At 35.7% G+C, this 12,662-nt stretch overlaps 1 protein-coding gene across 1 annotated transcript in view; it reads right to left on the bottom strand.

Annotated features, from left to right (window-relative positions):
* The window catches only part of LOC150107494 (calmin-like), a 301,942-nt gene that overhangs the window by 224,049 nt on the left and 65,231 nt on the right, over positions 1–12,662 (bottom strand). The window lies entirely within an intron of this gene.

Raw genomic sequence — 12,662 nt, 5'->3', positions numbered from 1 at the left:
CAACACGCGCTAGTCACGATACGCTTTACGGTACAGTACGTCGTAATAGGAACTGACTGAAGTCCACGATGACCACAACGAGTTGAGTGGGCGACACTTCAAGGTCTCTCACAGGAAGTTCGCTATTGGAGAACCGAGCTCGATACGTTGACACCCAAGTTCGGACACTGAATTGGTAGGCAAAGGTAAACACTGTTATGACGTCGCCAGGTTAAAGAGCAAGTTCTAAATATCCGACTGCTCTGCGGTGCCGGAGAGACTCCTGGATTAGATACAACTCACTAATACTAATATCAATAAACAGATGACAGGTAGAATCTCTCAGAAACTAACACCTACCAGTGGGCGAAATCGGGAGAAGCATCAACAGAGATGCTGAGTTCTTAGTAGAGAACTTGTGGGTGGAAACACTTAAAACGCCCTTGCTTTTCCCCCTTCTCCTCCCTTTGTCTTCAGACATTTCTTATATCCATGTAAAGCAAATTACTAAATCTTCATAATGATCGTATTTTCCTAAAATCTTATTAAATCGTGATCTACGTATTCTAATCAGTGTCGGCAAACTCCTGTAAAATAAACATTCAAAACCTGCAGTGGATGAAGTGAGAGAGTTTCACGTGTGCACGAGGGCGTGCATTATTACGTAACTACAATGCATTTCAGCGGGTGTGGAGCACTTGGATTAGTAAATAGAGTCAATACGCTGTACGTGTACAAAGTGTAAACAGGTAAACGGTAGTGAAGGGGGAAATGGCTATCATCAGAATTGGGGGCATGGAGTCAAGGTAATATAAATACGTTTTATATATAAACGTAACGTATTTGTCTTGGGGCTGCAATAAACAAAAGGAACTGTGAAAGTGGCAATATTAATTAAAGCCAAATACGAACTATTGAATGAAATTAGTTTATAGGGGAAAAAAAGACCAATTGCAGATGGTTATATAAATCTTTCATCCTGAATAAGACATTCAACGAAACCGAGACTGCAAAATTATGCAATCAAGTATAACAGCAGTCTTTGCAACAAGATCAACTTTGATTTTAAACCTGACCACAAAATCACTGATATACTTTGGGATTATGTTTTAAAAAAAATAAAAAATTAAAGCCATTTCCACAGAAACAGAAAAAATTAAAAAATAAGACAACAGCGCATATTTTTTCATACTATAAAAATAAATTTAAAGCCTGTAAATACATAAAGTTAGTCTTTAAAATTTTTTCAATTCCAAGTTGACCTATTATTTGCTCTAGAGACTCACCACATACGGCAAATTTGGAATAAAATTGTTAAAAGAAAATAAGTAACGACAGTAATCGTTGCATTTATTATCATAATGTCTGGATTGGATTGTATATGAGAAATGTTTCTGACCAATGTTTTAACTTGCAACTTTATTATACAGTGAAGTTACAAGTGAAATTTATTTAATAAAACAGATAATTGCATTCGTTCACGCTTACTATTTGAAATCGTAATTACTGAGGCTCAATAATTAGATTTTGTTTGTAATCGTTAGGTTTGGAATTTTCACAATTTTTTGAGATTTTTAAAAAATTGCTCTGATTCTGCCTTCCTAATAGGAAAATGTAAGAAAAATGCTTACGTTTTTGTAAAGAGACTGTAAGTGAGCAAGAGGTGTATGGGAAGTTGAGTAAACTAGATGTTAATAAGGCTGTGGGACTTGATAATATATCACCACGTATTCTGAAGGAATGTGCCAGGGAGTTGACACCTGCCTTGACATATTTTTTTAATACGAGTCTTGCACTTGGTCAAGTTCCTAAGGGGTGGAAGAAGGGCAAGATTGTGCCACTTCATAAAGGAGGTGATCGAACTCAAGCATCAAACTATAAGTCTATCTGTGTGTCAGTGTTGTGGTTAATTTGTTGGAGAAGCTTGTGAGAACTAGGATCCAGAGTTGGTTGACAACAATGGTATTATCTTTGATGGACGCATGAATTTGCTAAAGCGAGGTCGTGTTTTAGTAACCTACTTACTTGATACAATAAAGTGACTGCTTCCTTGCACAGAGGAGAATGATACACAGTAATATACTTGGATTTCGCAAAGGCTTTTGATAGAGTACCTCATGATAAGTTGACAGTCAAACTGGAGCATATGGGTTGGATATTAGACTAGTGCATTGGATCGGAGACTGGCTATCTGATAGGTATCAGATAGCCTGGATATCGCTCTCCCATACACAAGTTGTGTATGGGAGAGCGATATCCAGGAAAAGGCAAGTCACTAGTGGAGTGACTTGAGGGTTATAAAAATTATCTGTTTTATTAGGGCCATTACTGTTTAACTTGTATATTAATGATATTGGTGAAGATTTGGATGGAGATATTCAGCTGTTTGCAGATAATGCAAATTTGGGAGACGAACCATTAAGAGTAGTGAAGATGTTGTGGCCTTACTTGAATAAATTGAGTGATTGGGCAAGCAAATGGGGATGTGAGTTCAATGTTGCAAAATGTAAGGTTTTAAAATTTGGAAAACAAAGATGGGATGCAGAATTTATGCTTGGTGAGAATATATTGTTGGAGGTAGAGGAAATAAGAGATCTGGGGGTGATAGTGGATAAGGATCTAAAATTTAGGGGACACATTGCCAAAATTGTGAAGACAACACAAAGACTTCTGGGAATGATGCGGAGGAGGAAACTGACGTGTAGAAGTAGGGAGATTCTTGTTCCGTTGTATAAGGCTTTGATTAGGCCACACATGGACTATTGTGCCCAATAGTCCATGTGGGCACAATAGTCCACACATGGACTATTCTGCCCAGATTTGGTCACCTGGTTTTCAGAAGGATGAAGAGATGTTGGAAAGGGTCCAAAGGAGACTGACTAAGGTAGTTTCTGACCTCTGGAATGTCGAGTATGAGGAAAGATTGAAAAGATGTAATGTGCAGTCTGGTGAACAGTAGGAAGAGGGGGAGATATGATAGAGACCTACAAGTTGGTAAAGGGTTGTTATAGGATCAATGCTGGAGAAGTTTTACAGAGAATAGTGGGAGATCAGGGGAGAACCAGAGGTCATCCCTGAAAACTGTATAACGAGGGTGTGAGTAGGGGAGTGAGTGGCAGGTTTTTTTCGTGCAGAGTTGTGAATGATTGGAATGCCTTGCCTGAGAGTGTGGTGTCTGCAAGGAGTTTGAGTGTGTTTGATGATGAGTATGTTTGATGATGATCACGGTATGATGAGATGTGTGTGTGTGATAAAAGGACCTCCCAGATGAGTCTTTGACTCCATGAGGTCTTGGGGTGATAATAATAATAATAATAATAATAATAATAATAATAATAATAATAATAATATATCCTCTTTCCTCTCCCCCAAACTTCCGATCCCCCCTCCCAAAAAAGTGTGATTTGTTATTAACTTATAATAATTTTCCTATTACTCCTATAGGCGGCGCTATCTTATAGCCAGAAAACGCCATTCATGAAGTATAAAACACTAAAAAATGTCCCGTTCTTTTCGATTTCCACACTAAAACCCTTGTTCGCCATTTCATTTATCCACTTTACATGATTCTGCTCTTTACACAACGTGCTTCATAACTAGCGATGACTGCGCTTACTCTGCAAGAATGGGTGTATCTATTTTCCATTCCTGCTTCTTTGCAGATTTTATCGTTTTTTATTCTTTTCTTTCGTTATGAAGCCTATTTCTGAATCCAAAATCACGCAGTGACTCTTAAGTACTGTATATACGTTATTGACTACTCTCCTTAAAAGAATTATTTGAGATTCTTTTAAGGAGAGTCGTCGACCTGCTATAACTCCGCTTCTAAGTTACTGTGCTCCGCTTTTATTCCTGTCAAATTTTCGACATTCAGTACATTTAATAAAAGCACTAGAGCACTTTGAAAATATCGGGGGGGGGGGAGCCTTATATAGAAGCGCCGTTTTGTTCTTCTCCGCAGACATTTCCAGGTCGTCGCAATGCATTCAATCGATTTCGACCAAATTTAAAATAAAGGGGAAATTGTGGGGACTGCTTGTTTTGTAGATTTCGACTCTTTGGGGAATATCTTAAGGTTCTCTGGGGATTTCTTAACATTCGTACCAGACTGGAGAGAAAGGGGAGAAATGCAACCGTTCCTAATGGTTTTATAAAACTTCATATAAAAACTAACTCGTTTAAAAATCTTACATGTAAAAAATGATCCAAGTGCTCAGAAAACAGGAAGTTAGTCCAGTTTGCAAGCTGCTATTTGGCTGACTCTATTGTTTTAATTAGTACGAGTATAATTTCTCTATGAAATTCGAATAACACTGTAACAACAGCAACAACAAAACTAATTACAAAAAAATAATAATATATCAGAAAAGGTCACTTGGGAAATGCAGCAATTCTCCTACTTTCTCGTTCCATTGCTCATTTTTGATATATGACTTTTTTTTAATATGATGTATATTACGCAGCAACTATTGATTCAGGCTTCCAATAGTGCATTACATATGTTTTATACCCTTTACATCAAGATCAGTTGGAAAATGAATGAGATCTTTGCCTAATCCTGAGAACCTCCTTAGGCAGTCAGTAACAATGATGCCCTTGGTTGGAAAGAACTGCATCCGAACTCCGTCTAGGGTGCAATGAAACTTTCATACAAAAGTGCCAAACAGGCCAGAAGATAATAATAGAGTATATTATTATATATCTAATAAAAGAATAATAAGACGATAATACGCAGTAACCGACATAATGCAAGAAGTTTTTTATTTGTTTTGATTCTTTATTAAGTCCCCCACAGATTAAATAATCCGTGGGGGGACACTTAATAAAGGGACCGTTCCTAATGGTTTTACCTCAAATGTGTCCCTTCTTTGGTGCGAATTAGTAAATATTAAATATATATATATATATATATATATATATATATATATCAGGAAGCCAATAATTTGCTTAAAGCATTTTAGAATTATTCAGGTAAGAACTGCAGTGCTCCTCCTCTCCCCCCCCAAAAAAAATCGAAAAATTGCTAGTTATGAACATACCCTACTATAATACAATTTATCTTGTAAGTTCCAAGTGGGCTGTGTTGATATATTTGTAATTATTGAAGTTTAAAAAAAAAAAAAGAAACAAATTTATTTAGAAACTTTAAAGGTAAAATTTCATGCACACTTGTTTAAAAAAAAATGTGATACGCGATATAGGAAAAAGAAGAAGAAAAAAAAAAAGAATCTAATACCCAATAACAATTTGAGACAGATAAGGAATTGGAATTCCAAAAATCAGATAGTGAAATCATTGAAAGATTATCCTTAATTTAGTTATCGTTTATTTATATAGAACAAGTTTAGACCGTGAACAAACAGTTAAATATCGTTAAAAATGCGAGCCACTTACAGTTTTTTTCTTTAACAATGTGTATGCATTTTTATAATCTAGCAGGCATTAATAAATACTTAATTATCAATTTTTTTGTTTAGTAAAACGTCGGGATAAGTGTTTGGCTAGTACGCGTATTTCGCGCATGGACTGCTATGCACCATTTAAGCTATGATTCATATTAATTGGTGAATATTCTTTTATATATATATATATGTAATAAAAGGCGTGATTTCAAGATGATGATGGCATAATTTAGGTTTTTACAAGCCAAATACTTTCAAGGAAAAACAAGGTAGGGCAAGTTATCAGTGTTAAATATGCTTTTTTCCTGCTACCATAGTAACAGTGATCTTCAAAAAGGTCTGTGTGTCAAGGGTGCATGCCATGTAATACATGCACAATCGAGGTCGTAAAATTCAAGGTGCAGCTATAACCAGAATCGCCACTTTTAGTTTAAGTGAATGTTTTAGTATAAACAAGTTAAATGTTAACCTACTGTTTGCTGTAACCTATTATAAAAGAAGAAGAAGAAGAGAGAGAGAAGTTGCTCATGAAAGCTTCTGAAGTATATTTACGACCTGAAGTTGGACGCTAGTTAGCGTATGATGATACAACGGCTGTAAGGTTCATACGGACAGGTACAGCAGATTTAACCAGTTTTAAATAATGAAACCAATATTTGTAATGTATTTTTGTCTGTAAATTGTGTATGTTCTCCAGGGCGGTTCGCCTGGTTGCGGAACGAAAAATCCGTGTTTTTGGGAGAAGAACCCTGTTCCCCCCCAGGTGAAAAGCCCTGAAAAAGCGAAGAACCTTTTAAGGTTCTTCGCGTCCTAGACGACATTGGAACCTAGGCCTTTTCAAAGGGCATCGTCGAAATCGACTTAGCTACGGAGGCTCCAGTTAGACGCTGAAAAAAATAAATTGAAAATTACTTGAACACGAACTTAAGGATAGCTTCGAAGCTATCCTTATCCTCAAGAAGAGAACGCTAACAATGATCTGAGAACTGAATCTATCTATCATTGCAAGTTTCTTTCTTTTCTTTCAATCATTGATTAGCTCGAATAACATCTCATATTTGAAACAAGATATTTTCCCCCTCTCTTATATACGGAATATATTCTGCCACCAAAAGTATTGCAGATATTTGTGACTTGTAATTACTAAGCTACGTGCTATGTGAACTATAACTTGTTTGAGAACTTCAATAAAGCGAAGGCTGAAAAGGAATTATTGAAGATTTCTCAAAGAGCGAACTTCAGATAATAATTATTTACTTCTTTTTTTCTTGTGAATCGTACGAAACAAAAGGTTGTAAACATTGTTCATCATACTGTGGATAGTTTAAGGTTGGATAATGTCGAAATCCTGCTCTAGACACCAAGTATGGAATTTTTTTTAAGGCACTTGAACCTTATAAAGCAGACTGGTAGTGGTCTTACAGAAGACGATGAAAATCATCCGACATGTAAAGAAATTCACAAACATCCATGCCCACAGTAGAATTCAAATCCATAGCCTTATCTGGAAAAGGGAGACGTTATATACTTGGCCTGACAAATCAACTGGAGAGCATCGATTACTAAAATGAAAAGAAGAAGGCACATCAAGTCCTGATTAGAACAGCATATTGACCCACTTTTTTCAATATACTGTTCGAAGCTTCATATTTCCAGGGTCTGAGAGAGAGAGAGAGAGAGAGAGGATCTGAGTTCATACATTCACAATGTTTTAAATGTCCTAACTCAATTTCATAATAAAATTACATGTTTTCATACATTGTGAGAACTTATTCTGGTCGAATACAAGATGACTCTGTTTTCTCCCCTCTATTATGCCCTGCACATATTATGATATATTCATAAAGTACACAACGCTATGTTGAGCAATTTTAGACTTTCTTCTCCTTTGTCACAAAATATCACATATTACGTATTCATACATATATTTTTATGTTGCTCTCATCCATGTAAACTTGTAGTACATTCGTACCATGTGAGCTAATTTTTTTTTTTAATAATTTCATATTTTTGTATGTTGGAATTTATTTTTACATACTCCGTAAATCCTGCTCCAGAAATCAATTATGGAAATGTTTCAAACCACTGACCTCAAATAAGCGGGACGGCAGTGACTACTCTCACTTAAACAGAAAGATGATAAGTAAAATATATTGCATTGCTTCCAAGAGAAATAAACCACATTAGTAAGTATAAACGGCATGATGTCACAAACTCTCAAACCGTGAAGCATATCTTATATGGGGTAAGGAACCTCATGCCTACTGTCACAAAATGTTAATACTGCCAAAGCAGTCCGTAATGTCTAAAAGAGTCCCTTACTTCTAGAAAAATAATTCATCAATATAATTAAAAATTGAATGCATTCAAGTAAAACAAATCTTATTCTGATAAATGGAGTGATGGAGCTTCAGCCAACAAATTTATGATGTATGGAAATTTTAAACTGGTAAATGCTGTAGCATAAATCTCGAATAGATAAAAGTCTCTCTCTCTCTCTCGCTCTCTCCCCGCTAAGATAATGAATTACGTCACTAATAAGAATGCTCTTCCAAAAATGCATTTTTTTATTATAATTTCCATGCTTGTTAGTCCACTATTCAATCAATATCATAAATGGTGATACGAAATTCTCACTCACATTATGTCTGTACGCTTTCTATTCTCCTAAAATTATTATTATTATTAACAAAAGATTACACATTGGTCGGACTAAGCTTGGAGGTTTATTGAATAGAAGAAGGAGGGAAGTAGCGAGGGTGAATCAAAAGGAGAACGGTCGAGTTTGCAGTTGAGATGCGAATGAATGAATAGCCTCTGCTTGAGTTTAAACAGGTTTTTTGGAGAGTGGCAAGTTACAGATGCCAATTCATGGAGAAGAAACATCATCTGTGATAACTAATGGAGTGAGTGGGTAAGAAAGTAGCCATTAATCAATCTAATCGCTATCTGTTGAATAGACCCTAAGATTTTTAAGGAAGTTTTAGGCAGTCCAAGTATTATATAGAGACATTCCCTCCCCTGAAACACGGAAGAAGTGTTAATTGCTGGGTGGATCTAAGATTTTAAAAGTAAGCAGCTGCTCAGCTGAGAAATGATGCCTGGAGTGAAAGAGATAACTACTTTTTAGATGCTAAGACAGTTATAGATATCATAAATGTTTGTTTATACCAAGAAAGATGATAGAGGATATCGTTATTTTAAGGGAGAATCCGAATGTTGTTAATGATAAGATCCAGTGGAATAAGTTACTTATTTGTTTTTATTACATTTATTTCTGTGTGAGAAAAATAAAATGGGATTGAGTTTTGAACAAATTACTGAATAGAAATTATTGAGTAAAAATTGCAGAAATAATGGAGAATTTATTTGTCCGCCACTGGAGAATGAATGAATTTTATGGAGACCAGTGTTTCCGAAGTATAAATATTTCTGAAATCTTATTTTTTTTTCTAAGAAAAATGCTATAAAACGAATATTATAATATTACTAAACAAAGCTATGAATGTAATTTGGAGTCAGCAAGAGATCATTGATATGTAAAACCGCGAAACCGTGGAGACTTATTGGATTTAAGAAGCAGAGATGATGAAATGAAGAACAGTAATTAGTACAATGCGTTTAAAATTTAAGCTTGCTAATGGATTAAACGCTGAAGAAGTGCCAGACCTTATGAATGATATACTTGGACTGCCTAGATGGAATCCGATAGCAGTCTGCTAGTTACTGACTTCCATGTAGTGGAGGAAGTGACATTGTTAATTCAATTTCTACAGTATTTTGGAAAAAACTTGATAATTGGATACATTTTTTGAGATACTAGATATAAGCTAATTTCGGGTTACAGATTAAATGCTGGTGAAATAAGAGCATGAAGAGTATGGATGCATAAGAATACAAAATTTGGAAAATATAGGTGAAATAACGACAAGATTATAAGACTTTTTAATACTCGAATTACTCAAGTTTTTCAACTCTCTCGCTTTCTGGTTTTGCAAGAGCAAAGGAGGTACTAACAATTACGGGGCATGATAGGAGGATTTTTTTTGAATGTCACTCCAACTCAAGAAAGTTTGTAAACTTACAGTACATTAGTACCGTGGGTGTGCTAAACTTATTATTTAATTCTATTACTTTATATCATTTTACATTTTTATGGGTGTTTATGTAGTCCCGTAAAAATTACATTTGCTCACCATTATGGTGAGCAAATGTAATTTCCATGGTAAGGCCATAGGGAATGGAGGAATAGGAGTGTTTCATAGATTGATTACGAGGATATGGAAGACAGGATCATAGTCTAGAGACTGGAAGGAGTCGATTTTCATACCATTGCACAAGAAGGGAGATATGAAGGATTGTAAGAGCTATAGAACGATTACTTTAATCTCTCATGCAAGCAATATTTTATTAAAGATCATTCTAAATAGCATTGAGGCCAAAGTTGAAGCAGAGATGCCTGAGGAACAAGCAGGTTTCAGGAAAGATCAGATCCTGTGCATAAGACACATCATTAAAAAATATTAAGAATTTAGACTGCTTATGATAATGTGCTTCATAAACTATTCTAAAGCTTTTGACTTTGTTCAATGTATGAAATTGTGGGACGTAATAAAAATTGGTTTTCCTCAACACATTATCAGGTTGATAGTAACTTCTGCAGTGAGCAAGAAGCCACGATAAGAACAGGTGTTGAATGAACTGATTGGCTTCACATCGGCACGGGAGTTAGGAAAGGTCACCTACTTTCTACATACCTGTTTAGTATCCATTCTTAGGATACTAAGACCCTAAGCATCCAATACCACATCACACATGTAGTATCGGATGCTCTTAACACAGGAATTAGGATGGTGGCAGACTGATCAGTAATTTGAAGTACGCTGATGATACATTACTTCTTTGTAATGACAAGGAAGAACTAGGACAAATCCTTTACAAAGTTAATGAGATCAGTACGAACAGAGGACTTCAACTCAATCCTAGCAAGGCAAAGTTTAACGTTCTCAAAGGAAATATAGACAGGAAAGCTCCTGAGAAACAAATATACCTTAAGTATCTGGGATCCATTATTAAAGTGAAGAATTGATGTTCAGAAGACATCAGAAGACAATCGGAATGGTTAAAACAACTTGTCCAAAATCTGGAAGAATGGATCGATCTCCACAGGAGCAAATTCGACACTCTGGGGATGCAGCTGTTTTTCCAACAGCGACTTATGAAGGAGGACTTCTCAAAACAGTAATAGAAAGCAAAGTTCCTGGGGGGGGGGGGGGGTAGATCCACAATGAGATAAATGGATGGTGTCAGGAGTGACTGATCTTCGAAGAGTTAAAGCCTCCAGAAAAAAACACACAACAGGACTACCTGGCGAGGACTGATGTGACACATCACCGAGGAACGGGGTGACCATATGGCATCTGATATGTCTAATGAATAGATGAATGAACGGATGGATCCATTACAGTAGACAGCCAGAAGAAAGAACGATTCTAGTCGCCAACTAGAGGAATCTTAAGTTTTTTATTTTCCGGCAAGTTCCTGAATTATTCCCGAGTTGCTCGGCATAGGCAAATAAGATTTGTGTTTTTCTCCCAAAAATTCGATTTTTTACCTCGCTAGTCAAAAATCGATCGTAGAAGCATATATCATTTGGAACTGCCTATTCCAAATGACATATGCCTTTTAGTATTTAGGACCACGAGATAGCGGCAGCTGTCTGCTATATTCTCTCTCCTAATATCTATGAAATCATTGCTAGCATTGGGTGATAGCTAGAAGCAGAGACTGCCTGCCTTCCAATAAATTAATTTGGATTTAAAAAACTTTTCCTACTCCTGGTGGGTATAAAAAAGAGCTAGATTTATAATTTATTTATTTATAATTTTTATATAGTCCAGAAGCCCTGCTCTTAAAGATCAAAATGTAACTTTTTCACTTCAAACCTCCATAAGCGGGAAAGTTGCCTAGCACTGGATGAAATTCATCTCAATAAACAAAACCTCATTGGATAAGCAAAACTTTAAATAATGATTTTAACTAATTTATTGCTAATGAGCTATTTCAGAGACTCAACATCTAATTTTTATTGGCAAAATTCTATTTTTAAAAAATGCAGGTATATGCTAGCTAAATAACTGTATTGAAATTATGAAACTTACACAATGATGTTTAAAAAATTACGTAACGAAGACATAAAGCTGAAAGACTGTCTTCGAAGTTTAAGAAAGTAGATGCTTTAATAAGACAAAAATAAGGAAGCCATATGTCTCCCTGCTGGCCGTTGGTTATTTCGAAGAAAACTGTGTATTGAATAAAATGCAGTAAAAACTGCATCTTCTGAATAATATGTAGTGTGCTCATGCAGTGTGTTTGTCTTTGAAACAGTTGCAAATAGGCAGGCAGTACGATTTGTAAGAAATGTAGGTGTAGTAGCTGTTTTTTTTTATTGAAATAAAATTGCCACCTGAGAGAATTTTGCGTAGGTTTCATAACTGAGATACTGATCATAATTCGTAATTTGTGTCCTTTAGTCGAAAAAATAACAATTCCTTAATGGTAATGATATGCACCAAAATCCCAGGGACATTATTGCGTTTATACAACGGTTCCTACACGTGGCCTGCCGGCCTGGTTGACCGAGTGGTCAGATACCCGCTCTCCAACCAACAGGCTAAGAGTTTGAATCTCGCTGTGAGCGTGGATGTTTGTGATTGTCATTGGGAATTTCATTGCCCGGTGTGGGATGAGACCACTTCCCCACTTATTGGAGGCCGACGTGGCTTGAAAAAAGTCCACGTTTGGTTTCTAGAGCAGAGCTTCGTTTATATAAAATATATAAAAATAAAGCTACATAAAATAAAATAAATAAAAATAATACGTATTAAATGCAAGAATTCCACGCTTGAAGCTGATCAAACGTGAATGCATATCAAAATCAGAAATCGAATAAACTGGTTAATCGTAAAAACAACTATTTGTAGGACATTTGTTTCTTTGAAACAGACTAGATAATTTGTGACAGTATCCATATTTGTGGATAACTTTCTGTACCTTTATATATTGTTCGAAAACGACATTTTTAGCTAATCTTTCCTTTAAATACAATACATCTCCTAATAACTTTCACCCAGCCACTGTTATTGTAGCCATGTATGATTATTCAATAGTGTTCAGAGTTAAATTTCAATGCTTCTGAAGTATTTCACACTAGAATGAGTCTGTCGGATGTTACTGAGACCATAATAGTGAAATCAGATATTTGGATACAGCTAATTCATG

This window comes from Typopeltis vanoorti, chromosome 4 (assembly GCF_054136105.1).
Source record: "Typopeltis vanoorti isolate ZY-2024b chromosome 4, IOZ_Tvanoo_1.0, whole genome shotgun sequence".
Classification (NCBI taxonomy): domain Eukaryota; kingdom Metazoa; phylum Arthropoda; class Arachnida; order Uropygi; family Thelyphonidae; genus Typopeltis; species Typopeltis vanoorti.
The sequence above is the reverse complement of the archived record's forward strand: the minus strand, read 5'-3'. Positions and strand labels throughout refer to the sequence as shown.